Here is a 17,669-nt window from a genome sequence, read left to right as displayed (position 1 = left end):
GGGTACACTATTTGCTCTTTGCTTTATTTCTCTAAATCATACATTTTGCCTTCTGCAGAGTGTAGCCTCAGGAAAACCAGAATAGGAATGTGGAACTGACAGTTCAGCTATGGGAGTCTCAAGACACCTTTCAGCGCAGACAGATGTTGTTGAAAGGCTTCCAGTTTGAGAGTGAAGCGCAGTTATATTTATCTCTGCCTAGTTAACTTGATGGCTAATTTTGAAAAGTGGTGATGTCTTAAAATAACATTGCATTTTAAAGTAGAAAGTGTGAACTTGCATTTATTTATTTAATAAAAATAATATAAAATGTATCCCAATTCAGAAATTTTCCTTCCTAGCTGGAAGACTGATATCAGTGTTGTGGGTGCAAGTACTTGCTTGGGATGTTGACTCAAACCATGGAGCAATGCCACAAAAATAAGTTTATTGATGCATAGCTTCCATGAAAGATATGGTGGGTAGTCAGCAACTTGATACAATTTGATACGCTGGAATCAGGTTTGAGATGGCAGATTTTTGGAATCAGACTTTTAGCAGCTTCAGGATATAATAAATCTCAAAAAAATCATTTTTTTCCACTAAAAAATGAGTTTTCCCCCAAAAAACATTTACCAGAAAAAATCGAGGTTTAGTATATAACCCCCATAGTGCCACACAGGGCAGTTACCAGATGCATTTCACCGTTCTTTTTCCTACGATTTTCCTTCGATTTTCATTCACAATTCGAATTCGTTATTTATGAAAAATCTGAATGTCTAAATTTTCGAGTGAATAGTCCCGACCCGAAAACCCGAATCTAATTCGAATCGAGTTTTCCTCCGAAAAAAGTTGAATTTGGGAGTCAAGTTTGGGAGTCAAGTCAAATATTTTTTGACAAGCGACATTGGGGTGTCATTTTCAAAGTGAAACTTGGCAATACTTGTCTCATCACTACTATTAACATCTTCAAATACTTCAAGTCACCTCTGCTATTGACTTCTACATGAACTCGGCAGGTTTGAGGTGGAGAATAGTCGAATTAAAACTGTTTCCAGGGTCGAGGTGTGATAAATCTCACATTCTAATTCCAATTCAAGTTGGTGATTTTAAATTTGAATTTGTGAGTTTTGACCAAAACAATTTTGAAAATTCATATTCGGATTTACCATTCGAACCTTAGTTAATCTGCCCCTAAGAGTGCAGGTCTTTATACTCCAGAATGGAGCACAAAGGCCTGTCCATCCTCTCTTAATGCAAAGCTGCCTTTACATAAATCTGTTTAAATTCTCCACTGCTTATTGGGGCTTCACTGTTCCCTTTAGACATTGGGTATAAAACACTGCCAAGCCTCTGGCGCACAGAACTACTCCTCAGATTTAATGCAGAACATTGTTTCACCATATTTGCAATTGCTCAACATTTTCCTATAAGCATTTTTAATTACATAATTAATATGCAAAAAATGCAACAAAGTCTTTATTGAAAGATTAAATTCTTCAAAGCGCACTGGCTGATATACACACCCTTGAAATATTTGATATGTGTTAATCAACATAACAGTTTTAATGAATCCATCGATGAGTAATCAAACGGCATAACATGGAAACTTGTCTCCAGCTATCATGATGAATTTAAATTAGGATTTCTACTTCTTTTGCTGCTGCTTAAAATTATAAATCAAAAATGCTCCTGAAAGAATTTATTAGATATTATATTTTGGTCTAGAGTCTATATGGTGATATATTAATTGTTTATATGATCTATTTTCATTTAAAAGATATACAGGGAGCCCCGATGATAACCCTCACAGCTCAGTGCTGTTAACTAGTAATGGGCGAATTTGCGCCGTTTCGCTTCGCCGAAAAATTTGAGAAACAGCGCCGGCGTCTCGTTTTTGATGCCGGCATCCGTTTTTGATGCCAGCGTCCGTTTTTAATGCCAGCGTCCGTTTTTTTGACGCCTGCGTCTGTTTTTTTGGCGAAAATGCGTCAGTGTCCAAAAAATAGATTTTCGCCAGTGACTTTTCACGCCCGTTTTGCAAATTTATTCGCCGGTGGCGAATCACGCAAATTCGCCGCGAATTCGCGCCTGGTGAATAAATTTGCCCATCACTACTGTTTGCATTTTAGAAAGGCAGGAGTAGGCCTAAGGCGGCAGCAGCCCCTGCAACACGCCTGGACACAGTGACCAAGATAAGTAGAAGTCGAGTCCATGCATGTGTGCATCTCAGAGCCCCTAGTGTAAAGCAGAGTTTCGGGAGTGTGGGCCATAGGTAGTTATTGTGCAATATAATCCCCTGTACAACATAAATAGAATACTGAATTTTATCTTTTAAAAGATTGCTAGCCAGTACAGAAATCTTATTATGGCTTACAGGACTCCCTGTTTTCCTGTTTTTCTCTTGAACTTCCCACTCCTTGCATCACCTTGCCCTCTCTTCTTTTTCTTGCCCTTATTTTCCTATGTCTCATTCACCCACTTAATAGACAACTAAAAGATCTTCAACTTAACATGCAAACAGTTTATAACTAGATCATAATGTGAGCATGGATGTATGGGGGGGATGTGCCTTCTTCCCCTGGAGATTTCCACTCAAGCTGGGCAAGACCAAGTGCCCAAGTCCCCATGATGGAGTTTAAGCAAGTGCTGACTCTGTGGGGATCATTTATAAAGTTCACGCAGCGCATATTTATTCGCAAATGGTTATATTGCCCATGCTTTTTCCTGAACGCTAAACTATTGCACTGCTGTGCCCGTCTTTCCCGTCTTGTGAAAACATTTTCAGAAATGAGACGGGTGTTTGTGTGAGTGCCCCCAGTGTGCAAAGTTGTTGTGTGAGAAAATAGCATGACAGTAACTTAAATTAGCAATTTGCAAAACTGTTTTGGTTTCGCAACACCAAAGTTGTGGCGTAACTCAAACGCAGAGTATTCGCAATTTGCATATTTTGCCATATTTAAAAAGCTGTACTGTTTGCACATGACGGGGCCGATTCATCAAGAGTCAAATATCAAGGGTTAATTAACCCTCGATATTCGACTGGGAACTAAAATCGTTCGACTTCGAATATCGAAGTCGAACGATTTTGCGCAAATCCTGCGATCGATCGATCGAAGGATTTTTCGTTCGATCGAACGATTAAATCCTTCGAATCGAACGATTCGAAGGATTTTAATCCAACGATCGAAGGAAAATCCTTCGATCAAAAAATCACAGGCAAGCCTATGGGGACCTTCCCCATAGGCTAACATTGACTTCGGTAGGTTTTATCTACCGAAGTAGGTGGTCGAAGTATTTTTTAAAGAGACAGTACTTCGATTATCGAATGGTCGAATAGTCGAACGATTTTTACTTCGAATCGTTCGAATCGTTCGAATTCGAACGAATTTAACCAATTCGATGGTCGAAGTACCCAAAAAATACTTCGAAATTCGAAGTTTTTTACATTCGAATTCTTCACTCGAATTTTGTAAATCTGCCCCTAAGTATACCACTCTTATTCAGCTTTATAAATATAAGCATGCACAGGGCAAATATTTGTGTGTGTGTGTGTGTGTGTAAGGAGAATATACCTCTGGTTCAGTGTGGGGACAGGGGGTGAATGTGAAAGTGTGAGAGTCAGTATAACATGACTACCTGTAGCTGTTGCACCAAATGACTATCCGTTTATTTTGTTAGGAGAAGGGTGGCTATTGGGTGCATCATTTCTACTAGAGATTGGCAGCTCTGTTCTTGTTTGCCAGTCCTGCTTTTAAACTATTCTAAAATATCTATCGGTATAAATCATTTAGCAGCCATCATATATATATATATATATAATATAATTGTATATGCACACACAAACTATTGGCTGGCCAGCCTTCTACTTATAGTTTCTCATATAACATTATTGTCGATGAACTATGGGGTAAAGTTATGAGGTTATGAGGCACTGATGAAGCCAGTCTTGCTAAAGTGTTCTGTTCATCTGCCAAGATTCTGCACCCCTCTGTGCCACAGGATTGAATGTTGTAGCTCCACAAAAATAAACACACTAATATCCTTACATACACTTGTGGGTTGGGGGATAAGCAGGTGTGAAATCGCCAGAGAAGCTTTATTTGCTACACAAGATGGTTCTACAATACAAACTAGATGGATTTGTTGTAGTCTCCGCAGAGGTGGAAAGTTTAGGCACTGCACAACACCAAAACTCAAAGTTGTCAAAAGTTCTCCAAAACTCTAATCACCCCATGTGTTATTTTGTAAGCTGGACCAAGGGAGTTTGACAGTAGGTCATCTCTGTCAGTTTTAATATAAATACCCCTCCGTGATCTGCCTGATGATCTCTCTACCGAGCTTTTGTCTGTCATTTGGGATCACAGTTGACCACTTTGGACTGATGATTGGTTCATAGACTCTAAAAATAAGAAATAACAAAGTTGCACCTGTTTCCGGGATATTGTTTAGACAAGTTGCATATGATCAGATCACAAAGACCAAGAAGTGACCAATGAGATTGCATCAGAAAATTCATATTCATCACTATGATTTCCTCTGGTCATTTTTCAAGTCTATCATCCGTTACAAGACACATTACATATATGAAAACGAAACTATTCATGGTACAGCTTTCTTCCAAAGCCTCTGTATTTTTTTTCAATTTGAATGCCTGACAAACATATTAATTCATTGGCAACCAGTATTTAAAGTTAAAATTATCTCCTTTGGTTGTGTGGAAGGCTGGAAAAGCTATTGGTCTGAACAATTTTGCATCAGTAAATTAGCGTTCATCGCACTTCATTCCTGCTGTATTTTTACATAGCAAAGGTTAATGGTGGTAGCAAGATATATGTGTGGCAATAAATACTAGGCCTTCAGCCCTGTTGGATCTGACTAATAGTTCTAATAGTGAGGCAGTCACACTCCGACTTTAGCCAACGACCCCATTTTTAACAAAGAATATGTTAATTTTTTGTTTATTCATTTTATTGCATGATTTGTTTTCTCCTGCAAGGTTCTTATTGTGATTTGCTGTTATTAAATCACCTTCCAGTTAAAATAACTAAGGACAGCTAATATGCATTTTCACCACAGGAGCTCTAATAAATGGATCTGGCTTATACTAAGCCTGTACTTTGTGAACTAGGAAAATAAAGCTAAAAAAACTGTCAAGATTGAACACTTATTGGATAAATACTGTCTTCATATTTTAATATACTTTTGGGCAGAATAGTGCTTTGTCTTTTTTATTAATAGATATTAAGGGGTATATTTATCAAAGAGTGAAGTTAATAGTGAAGTTCCACCACTAGAGTGAAATTCCGCCACTCTCCATTCATTTCTATGGGATTTTTATAGGCGTATTTATCAAAGGGTGAACTTTCACTTTCACCCATTGATAAATACGCCTTTCAAAATCACATAGAAATGAATTGAGAGCTGCGGAATTTCACTCTAGTGGCGGAACTTCACTCTTTGATAAATTTACCCCTTATGGTTAGTGATGGGCGAATTTATTCGCCAGGCGCGAATTCGCTGCGAATTTGCGCGATTCGCCACCAGCGAATAAATTCTCGGAACGCCCGCGAAAATTCGAGTCAAAAACGGGCGCCAGCGTCAAAAACGAAATTCACGAATTTTTCGGCGAAGCAAAACGGCGCAAATTCGCCCATCACTACTTATGGTCAGACAAGAATAATTCATACATTTTCCACACAACTTTAGAGTCAGGGCTATAATCAGGGCTAGTAAAACATTTATTACAGATAACAATGTACACAGAGCATTGCACTATGCAATATTCTTTGGGCATAATGTGGGATAGGGTAACAAATGTACCCTCTAACACCAGGGGAATCAAGATATGTGATACAGGGCTGTTGTGCCTCATTACGTTGACCTCCTAAACACAATACAAGAACCCATTATCTTACACATGCACGTACATAGTTATACAGTTACGGGATCTATTATTTAGAATGCTTGGGACCTGAGGGTTTTCAGATAAGGTATCTTCCCGTAAATTAAATGGCCTTACTTTAAGCCACCAATATGGATTCATGCAACTTAATTACCAATAAGACCAAGCTACTGTTTTATTATTGCAGAAAAAAGGAAATCATTTGAAAAATGTAGACTTATTTGGTTTGAATTCACATCACTGAAACTTGTGTAACATAATAATGTTCCCCTCTTTTGGAAAATTTGAGCGTATTAGAAGTCATATTAGAAGTCGTATTAGAAATTTAGAGTTGAATGAACTTTTGCTTTTTCTGCCAATACATTCAAGCTGGTCTTAAAAACACCATGTGCAGATAATGTTTTCAATGTCAGTCTATTGCATAATATTACATTGCAAAATGCTTCAAAATATTTTTGAATTTTGAATTTTTTTTTACCATGTATGACATTCATTATATTCACCCATAAGTGTATTCCAGTGCTACAAAACAAAGTAAATGGGCCTACAATAGTTTAATAATGGCTTGCTGTATAATATTATGTTTGTAGTGTTACCCACGTTATCCTAAAACCCAGAACAAATGCCAAGATCCCGGTCTGAGTTCACTCTTCTGCCTATAACAGCTGCCTTTCACATCAGGAGGAGCCCTCTGCTACATGGATGCCCCCAGAACTGTAAGAGCATCAAGGCAAGTGTTGTAGGCAAACTAGGGACAGTGGCGTAACTAGTTATTACTGGACCCCATAGCAAATTCAATTTAGGGCCCCAAAATATTTATAAGTTGGCCTATTTTACCAAGATATATTAAAATTGCTAATTAATTAGGGTCTCGCTGGGCCCCCTACACTCCTGGGCCCCCCTGCAACCGCAGGGTCTGCTTCCTCTATAGTTACGCCCCTGCTAGGGAGCCAGAACGAATCACAGGAGAAACAAGGAGAGTAGGTGAATTCACAGGCAAAGGGTCTGGACAGGCAGCAATCTTCCAGGCAGAGGTCAAACACTCAGACAAGAGACACACACAGGAGTTATACAAGACAAAACCGTTGAGCAAAGAGAAAAAGGACCAGCCGCCTTTAAATATTTAAATTTTGCACCAAACGCAATGATGTCAAATAAAAGAACGTGCACCAGAACTTTTCTCTGTACCAGAGGAGTGTGGGCATCCCCGCTGCCCCCCTAGACCAACAGCTATTGTTACACATAGCTTATCCACTTGCTAGAATGTATATGAGAAGAGTTTAGCATTTACCAAGTTACACATTTCCCACATTTACACAATTTGGGGAACCACTCTCTAGGCACCTTAAGAAACATGGTCATAAATATATAAAGTTAGAGGTCTGGTGGATGAATAGATTGAATTTTCATTACCCACGTGGCCTGAATAAAGGACTATCATTTGTATCTGTTTTTATAATTCAAATGTTATTATATGGTGTTATATTTATATAACAAGATATCTATTAATCTGTTTTATTTAGTATACCTATGGAAGGACCCTTGCACTTGGCATTGAGTATAACATGCTTTGTCATTTCCTATTTGCAATTGCCCTTTATAGTTGCTGCTTCTAGAACTGTCCTGTCCCAGAGGGTCCCTGCTGTTATACAGTAATTAATGTCTGTCTGTTGCATTGGCTTTGTTATATGCCCTATATGTCCATTTATGTGGTAACCCCTTTCCTTTCAAATTACACTTAATTAAGCCTAGAGTCTATCAAAGAAACCTCACAACTTATATACAACTACAACAGAACCCAGAAGATCTAGGTATGGATTATCTTTGCAATGTTCTCATGATGGGAAGAACAGAATAAGGAATTATTGGGCAGCTACTCCGTGTCTTGAATTAACACTGTTAATAAATGGAGTACCCTTCCTTACCAAAAAAACAATTGGCAAATGACTATAAAGCTAATCGTGGTCAGAGAGTTCCAAGGTATGCTATCTATTTGGAAATGAAAGGATTAATAGACGTCAGTGTTCTCTTATTTTTCATAACAGAAGCTGTTTTGAAAACAGAAAAAAAAAGATGACTAAAATAATCTTTTTATAAATTAGCTGTAAAGTTGCCAAAAGCTTATGCAGCGCAGATGTTTCTAGCTAATGTATATGGAACACTGACCATGCTTGTGAAGATTTTACACTCACAGTGAAACTGCAAGTGATTCTGCAGATATTTCACCCAGAGAAAAGCTTCCCTGGATGGATAATGTTTGACCAAGCAAAAGCAAGTTAAGCTTCACGGTTTAGCATAAGAAACGATTTTGATAAGATATTGTGATAGGATTTTAGGTAATGCTGCGATTCATAAATACAGTGTTTAAATTGTTCAAGGTAAGCTTATATCAATAAACCCTGTCACTCAGAGAATCAGTAAAGCTGCAACTCATCTTGCAGGTATAGTAACTGAATGACATATGTATTTACCATACATGTGGAAGACCATATAGTACAAGTCTGGTTGAACGTCTTTGCACTCTCTCCAGCTCATTTATTTCCCTCTTAAAGACTGGAGCCCAAAACTGCACTGTATACTCAAGGTAAGGCCTTACCAGGGACCTATAAAGAGGCACAATTATGTTTCGATCCCTTTTGTGCAAGACAGAACTTTATTTGCTTTAGTATCCACAGAATGGCACTGCCTGGAATTAGACAACTTGTTATCCACGAAAATCCCTAGATCCTTCTCAATTAAGGAAACTCCCACACAATGCCATGTAGAGTATAACTTGCATTTATATTATTTCGGCCAATGTGCTTAACCTTTCATCATCAATTTTGAACCTCATTTTTCAGTTTGCTGCCCAGTTTTCTTATATAGTCAACTCACTCTGCAAAGTGGCAGCATCCTGCATGGAACTTATAGTTCTGCACAATTTAGTATCATCAGCAAAAATAGAAACAGTACTTTCAATGACCAACTCCATTAATAAACAAGTTGAAAAGCAAATGACCAAGTACAGAGCCCTGCAGTACTCCATTAACAACACTGGTCCAATTGGAAAATGTTCAGTTTATCACCAATCTTTGTAATCTATTCTTCAGCCAGTTCTCTATTCAATTACAAATGTTCCAAGCCAACCCATAACCTTCTGTATGGTACGATATTGAAAGTTTTAGCCAAGTCTAAGACCTTGAATACTTTAAAGTCCATATGTAGATGCCATGAAGAACAAATTCAGGGCTTTCAGTGTCATGATTATTAAAGGTATTCTACTATTATTACATGTACTTACATTTCTATTATGGAAAGTTTAAGTCGTTTGAAATCTCCTGTGCATTCCATATGAACCAAATCATCACAGATGCTCAATATGTTATGTTAAGTTCGCAAAAGTCAGAAAGATGGAACTGTCCTCCTCATCATGTTTCTGAATCCTGCTGCTATTTATTAAGCTATAACAGTACTGAGCAGAGTTCCCATTGACTTTAATTAACATTCATGCACCTCACTGCCCTGGATTAATGAATAATCCTCTCTTATTTATGCATGGTCATCCTGGGTCCTCAACCTTAACATATTGGCTCTGCCATTTATAAAGATAAAATAAATTTAGTTTCCAATAGAAAAAAAGCAACAGAGATACTGGGAAATGTCCTTTACTTTTAAAAGCCTGTTTTGTAGCTTTATCAATAAGCCACAGCAGATGGATTAATTCACTGCAAATCAAACCAAATTATCAAAAACCTGAGTGGTTTTTTTCCCTCTCATATCAAAGTACAAGCAGCAGTATAGCTGGTAATGAAATGCACTGGGGCGGCAATGCCTTACAGCTGTTCACTAGGAAAATAATATAGCAATGTAAATTTAAATATTTTCACTCAACAGATGGGTCTGTAGATTTTTATGGACAAATCAAATAACATATTGCCATGGAAGATGCAGTCATAATCACGAAAGGCTGAACAAGTGGTTTGTACTTGCTTGGTCACCTCTGCATGTACAACATTTCTTAAAATGAAAGAGCTCTGTGAAAATGCCAGTAAATCTGGATTAATCTGCTTGCCCATGAACTGCATGGGATGCCTTCATTAATATAATTGCAATTAAAGTTTTGTTTTAGGAGGGCACCATTGATGCTGCTCAGATACTGCAGTTTCAGATAAGGAAGGAAAATCATTGAGGTTCAGATGTTAATACTGGAGTTGCAATTTCCTAATCATATATCCTGAAGGGTGTATGGGGTGTAACGGGGGGGGTCTTCTCTCTGTACCATGTGTCCTCCCATCTGAAAGATGAACAATTGCATTCAGAGCTGGTAAAATATCATCTCTTTACCATTGCTTGATTTGTACACAAAGATCATAACCCACACGCCATGCTACCATTTAAAATGACTCTTGGGTCTCATAAGTACAAAACAATGTTCACTATTTTTAATGCTTTTTTAAAACATACCATAATTAATATCTTCTTCCGGTTGTGCTGTGTCTCAGAAATAAGACGATATGGTGACATGCCCTCAGCTTTATCCTACTTGAGCGCTCCACATCTCCTGACCTGACTTCTTCTTAAGCTGGAAGTCAGTTGCTGCGCTGCTGTGGAGAAATTTCAGTGAGTGCTGCAAGCAGTGAAGGCAGCACCCAAGTCAGCCATACATCCTCTACAGCAGCACAGTAGCTGACTTAAGTCGGGTCAGGAGCGCGCATGTAGGATAAAGATGAAGGCATGTCGCCATATCGCCCTATTTCTGAGACACAGCACAACCGGAAGAAGATATTTATTATGGTATTTTTTAATAAAGCATTAAAAATAATGAACATTTTGCTGGAAGGAGGAGGTAATAGAGGGGCTATAATGTTTTTTTAACTAAAAAAATGTAGTGTTACTGGTCCTTTAAGCACATGTGATGTGCAAAATTGGATGCAAAGTTGTGTGCATACTGAACCTAATTATTAAAGGAACAGGTCAGTTTAAAAATGAAACTGAGTAAATACAGTAGATTCACTGTGCAAAATAAAAAAAATTCAATATAGTTATTTAGCCAAAAATATCATCTATAAAGGCTGGCGTGAACAAAGTCAAACCAAATAGCCAGAACATTACTTCCTCCAGATCTCCTGCCATCTGGAGGTACTGCAGTATTGGAGCACTCTCAGCCAGGCCCTGTAATAGCTTTATACCCCATGCTGTGAGATCTTTTAAAATGAGCAATTGTTCTTTTAATTCTTTGGGGGTTTTTTAATTGTCAGGTTCTGTATAGTAATTTAAGTTACAGCTTTTAATCCTCATACATTTAGATTGACAAAGAGATGTGTAGGTGTATGAAAATAGAAGGTGAAATGGGGAGGGTTATGGAAGGGAATTTGTATATTTTATGCACATATATTATGGTTTAAGCACAATATATGCCCTTTATTGACTGGTCTGGGAAGGAGATTAATGGATACATGTTTGGCAGGATCAGCCTGGGATTTGAACTGTGAGGTGCGCGTATTGTCTGCTGCACCTACTCCATGAGCCACTGGAGGCTATTAGAGCTGGTCCTATTCCTATATAGGTTTGGGTGTTTTCTATATTTATAGTTGTCTCCTCCCTGTTCTCCACCTTCCTCGTTTCCCTCATGTGTTTCCCATTCCGCATCACCTTCCCTTCATAAACCAAGCCCTGAGCCTTGTTCCTGGTTCCTAGCCTGTGTTCCCCATTGTTTCCTTATCTTTGTGGATTTCCTGGTAACAACCTTGGCCTGACCCTGATTATTGCTTTTTGCCTGATCCTGCTTTCTGTTTAGTGTTTGCCATTAAATCTTCAACCTTATGTCTTCGTCTTCAAATATCTATGGATACACCCCTGGGCTTCCGCCATACCCACTCCTCATGGAGTGGTTAACTGCACTAACAGCGGCTCCATGCTGTAAGCCTTACAGTTTTTATCACATAATATTAATGGTATAGATAAGAATAATTCACTATTTGAATCTTTTATGTGGATAAATACAAACACAATAACATGCATCAGGCAGCCTGATAGAAGACTACTTGTAAAGATAAATGCAGTACTTATTTTATTTAGAACACATAGGGGCAGATTTATCAAGGGTCGAATTTCGAAGTAAAAAATATTTCGAAATTCGACCATCGAATTAAAATACTTTGAATTTGAATATTGAATTCGAACTTTTTTTCATTGAATTTTGGTATTCTGCGGTCAAAGTAAAATCTTTTGATCAAACAATTAAATCCTTTGAATCGAGTGATTTGAGCGATTTTAACGTATGATCAAACAATTTTACTTCGACTTCAAAAAACGTACAAAAATGCTGTAGAAGGTCCTCATAGGCTAACATAGGACTTCCGCAGGTTTAATTTGGTGAAGTATTGAAGTCAAATTTTTTTTTTTAAAGTGACAGTACTTCGATTATGGAATATTCTAACTATTTTACTTTGAATCGAATTCAAAGTAAATTCAAAGTCGTAGTATCCTATTCGATGGTCAAAGTATCCAAAAAATTACTTCGAATTTCTAATTTTTTTACTTTGAAAATTCCCTCTAATTCACTTCGATCCTTGATAAATCTGCTCCATAGCATGATAAATGTTGACAATTCCATGTATAATGCCACAGGAAACACAGTAATGTAAATTCCATGTCAATACCACATCAGTTTCATGTATAACAGGGGTCTCCAACCTTTTTTACCCATGAGTCACATTCAAATGTAAAAAGAGTTGGTGCAGCAAAACCAAGAAAAAGGCATCCAAAGAATGCTAAAAAAAAAGGCTGTGATTGGCTATGTGGTAGCCCTGTGTGGACTGGCAGCCTACATGAGGATCTGTTTGGCAGTACACCTGTTTTTTATGCAACTAAAACTTGTCTCCAAGCCTGGAATTTGAAAATAAACACCTGCTTTGAGGCAACTGAGAGTGACATCCAAGAGATTGGTGAGTAACATGTTGTTCACGAGCTACTGATGAATAAGATCCCAGGTCACATGGCAGCATAAACGCAGAGTCAATTCCATGTGTTATAGAAAATTCATTGGTATTGGTTCAGGGAGGCTTAGCCTCTCCAATCCTTCATTAAAATCCACCCATGTCTTTATGCATAACCATTTAAAAGGACTTTCGTTTTTTTTTTTATCTCTATAGAGTTAAAGGAAATCTTTACTTTAAATTTCTTGTGTTGCAGCATGTAAATCTAGCCAAAGCCAATAACCGAGTCCCTTCTTGTCTCTGGGATCTCTGGAAACTCTCTAAATTACTGCTCAAGTACTGTTTCCTTTTTTTCAGACTTAAAAAATACTGTTGCTAATGCTGATTCTAAAACATTAAATTTGTTTGCAAATGTTTTAGCCTAATGGTTTTTCTAAAACGTGTTACTTAGAATTTTCTCTGTATATAATTATATCCTTTATTAAGTTGGAGCGGTATTAGCTGGAGAGCCTGGGATGCATCTTGAAGTATCTGCACAGCTAATTAAAGGGGACCAAAGTTGAACAGTCTGCTCTTCTATTTCGTTTCATGCAGATCATTAAAATTTTGAAGCAAGGATCTTTTGTTCTTTGATATGGGCCTAAAAAAAAAATAAAAAAGGATTCAGAATTCAATAAAAGCCTCACTGCATATAAATATGGGTCTGGACAATAATGGAAGGTATGTTATAAAACTGATACTTCATATACAGTTTGACACATTAAACCAGATGTTAAATTCAGAGTAGTACAAGTACTTGTGAATATATGTTTTGAAGAGAGATTATTAATTTAGAACTTTTAATTTCCATAAAATAGAATGTCATTTAAATTCATTAATTTGTGGTGTCATTTACATAAACGGTAAATTATAAACACAGCTGCAAATGCAGTTCCGCTACAATGGAACACAAACCATTCTAGGGAAAAGAAGAACCCCTCATTTGCTCTCATATTTGGTATGGTCAGGCAGGAATAAAGGTACAGTATGCTGTTTGGATAATCCCCATGCAACAGTCTAGTCATCAACATTCTCTAAAAACCAACAGGATTGTTTTACCACGCAGTTTAGTTGCCATCATGTACAAGGTAATATTTTATTAGAGGGAAAAAAAGGAAATGATTTAAAAAAGTTAGAAATATTTGTTTAATAGTGATGGACGAATTTGGGGCGTTTTGCTTCAGCAAAAAATTCGCAAATTTCCAGCAAAATTCACGAAACTGAAAAATTCGTAAAACATCGCGTTCATTTTTTTAATTTTCGCTAATTTATTTGCGCCTGGCGAATAAATTCGCCCATCACTATTGTTTAAAATTGACTCTAATGGAGATGAGACCATAATTCAGAGCTTTTTGAATAACAGTTTCCTGTATAAGGAATACCATACCTGTATGTATTTCTCCAAGAGTTTTTGGTAACATCTGACCAATCTATAACAAATAAATCGAATTCTGTATGAATCGACATACATGTTAATGAATAAAAATGATCATTATAGCTGGATCAAAATTGGCCGCTCCATAACAATCATTAAGTGATATTTGGAGTTAAAGGTAGTCATTTACCTGCTTGTCTGGGATTAATGGAGGGCTCATTGGGCATTTCTACAGTGATTATACTGGCACAGCTGTGGTTAATATGCTGCTTATATATTTTCTGTAGTATTTATACTGGCTCATCTGATCACAGGTCTGATTACTGGAGACTCTACTTATAGGCCAGGGATCTCTACTTGTTAAATTATAAATTTTGCTTGAGAATAAACTAGGAGTTTGGGGTCTAAAATCCCCATGTGCAATATGTATGTATATATAGAGAGCAATGTTACCATTCACTTGTTAACCCCATCCCTTTGATTCCAGATTTAATTCAGTGTAGTATATATTTTTCCTGGGGGGAATATTATTTAATGTAGCAGTTTTACCTTCCTCTGCCTCCCATAAACTGATAGAACATCATACATGTTACCTTATCTGAATGCAACCAGTCCTATTCGTTGCTAAAAGTTGGCATCAAACATACCCAGATTAAATGGAAAAATTCTTTAAAATCAAAAGAAAAAAAGGCTGATCAAATATGAGAAAATAATAATTTAAAGACTTTTTTGATGTTTAATATAAGAAAATAATTACCGCCTTTGAGATGCAAGAAAAGGATATGGCCTGTAACTCTGGATTGTGTTTTAGCGAGAGGCTGTGCTCACTCATACGTAAATAATACCCAGATAGCAATTTATGCATCTGTCACAGCATCTGTATGGTGAACACTGCAGTAGTGACCTCAAAATGTTCTGTTCCAAAACAGCCCTTGACAAGTTGTGAGCAGAGAAGCAGGACAAATCACATGGATTTGATTGTGTAGACAGTAACTGCAAAGATAAATAAAATACAAAAAATGGTGATTTATATCTTGGGATAAGATCGTCATGTACAATATGTTCATCTCAATGCGAATGTTACCAGCCAGATTGTTCTGCTATAGGGCTATCTTGTCATAATGGCTGAAAGATTTAAAGGGGGAAATTCACTAAAGGGCGAAGTGAGTGACGTTAGCGGAAATTCAGGTAAGCAGGATTCAGGTAAGCAGGAATCAGGATTCAGGTAAGCAGGATTCAGGTAAGCAGGATTCAGGTAAGCAGGATTCGGGTAAGCAGGATTCAGGTAAGCAGGATTCAGGTAAGCAGGATTCAGGTAAGCAGGATTCAGGTAAGCAGGATTCAGGTAAGCAGGATTCAGGTAAGCAGGATTCAGGAACAAACAAATTACATTCAATGACTCAGCCCTGAGCAAAGTTCAGGGCGGGGTTTATAAAGGGAGGGTGAGACATGAGGGTAAACAAGGTGGGTGGAAAACAGGGAGGAAACATACTGTGAACAGGCAGATAAACAGAAACATTAAACACAAGAGTTCAGGATCCGCCCCAAGAGCCCCTAGTGGCTCACGAGGTAAATGCTGCAAGTATCCAGAACAGGACAACAAGAGTTCAAGGAGTTTGAATCCTGGGCTGATCCTGACATTAACAAATATACATGGTTATGTAGCTGTATTATATATATATATAATTGTAAACATATAATGAAAAATTCATATAGTACTTTAAATTCCTGGATCCAAAGAAAAGCAAAAGGAGTGCTACAAGCTCAATTTTAGTATGTTATAGAATAGTTAAATAACCATAATCTTTTCTTTTTTTGAATTATTCCCCAATTCCATATTTGATAAATCAGTCCCTAATATGAAACTTTACATTTACTTATCTTACTTACTTACTTCCCTATGCACTTTATTTACTGCTCAATCCTCCAGATAAGGAATTCCTATCAGCTGATCTTTAGAGCTCATGCACATACCTGCTCACATGTAGAATCAGACTTAATTGCAGGGTTACTAGATGGCTGCACCATTTCCTACTGAACGGATTATATTTCTGAATGTAACATGACATGCATTCTGTTGATACACTGTAGAAATAATTCCTTATATGGGCACTGGTTAATTATTGGGTTGAGATCATTTGTAAACTAGAGGACATATTATACAGGCATGGGATCTTTTATCCAAAACTCGTTATCCAGAAAGCTCTGAATTACGGAAAGGCTGTCTCCCATAGACTCCATTTTATCCAAATAATCCAAATTTTTAAAATTAATTTTCTCTTTCTCTGTAATAATAAAACAGTACCTTGTACTTGATCCCAACTAAGATGTAATTAATCCTTAATGGAAGCAAACCTATCCTGATTGGTTTATTTAAAGGGATGGTTCACCTTTGAGGTAAATTTTAGTATGTCATACCAAGGGGGTTATTTATCAAGGTCCGAATATCCAAACCTCGAATAATTTGTGGTTTTTGGAGGAAAAAAAACGAAGAATTTTTTGTGATTTATTAATGTCTCCAAATTCCGAATCCGAAATCCAGGCATCTAAAAACTCTTGAGGTCCTGTATAAGTCAATGGGGGAAGGTCCCAGTGTCTGCGCTGATGTCCGTACCGATATCCGACGAGTTTGTGGTTTCTGCGCAAAAAACTCAGAAAACTACGATTCTTTTGTAGATTTCTGAGTTTTTTTGTGCAGAAACCACAAATAATTTGGAGTTTTCGGGACAGTTCCGAAGTTTGCCCGACCCTATTTTTTCGGGCTTTTTTCTTCATAAATAAGGTCCATTTGGGCAATCGGAGTTGCTCGAATTTCTAACTTAGAAATACTCCGATAAATTCGGACTCAATGTCCACTTCTTAGCAATTTTGCAGTTGGTCATTATTATTTATATGTTTTACTTTTTTAGTCATTTGCATTTTTCCTTCTGATCCTTTTCAGCTTTCAGATGGGGGTCACTGGCCCCATCTAAAAACAAATGCTCTGTAAGGGTACAAATTTATTGTTATTGCTACTTTTTGTTACTCGTCTTTCTATGCCCTCTCCTATTCATATTTCTGTCTCTTATTCAAGTCAGTGCATGGTTTTTAGGGTAATTTGGACCCTAGCAACCAGATTGCTGAAACTGGAGAGCAAACTGGAGAGCAGCTAAATAAAAAGCTGAATAACTCAAAAACCACAAATAATAAAAAAACGAAAACCAATTGCAAATTGTCTCTGAATATTGCTCTCTACATCATACTAAAAGTTAATTTAAAAGTGAACAACCCCTTTAATGTTTACATCATTTTCTAGTAGACTTAAGTTATGAGGATCCAAATTATGGAAAGATCCATTATGTGGAAAACCCCAGCATTCTGGATAAGTTACATGCCTGTATTATAAAAACAAAGAAGCATTTTAATTTATGAAATATATGTTAAAAACTGCACTGGTGTCATAAAATTCTCTTGC

This window comes from Xenopus laevis, chromosome 9_10L, assembly GCF_017654675.1.
Source record: "Xenopus laevis strain J_2021 chromosome 9_10L, Xenopus_laevis_v10.1, whole genome shotgun sequence".
Taxonomy (NCBI): domain Eukaryota; kingdom Metazoa; phylum Chordata; class Amphibia; order Anura; family Pipidae; genus Xenopus; species Xenopus laevis.
The sequence above is the reverse complement of the archived record's forward strand: the minus strand, read 5'-3'. Positions refer to the sequence as shown.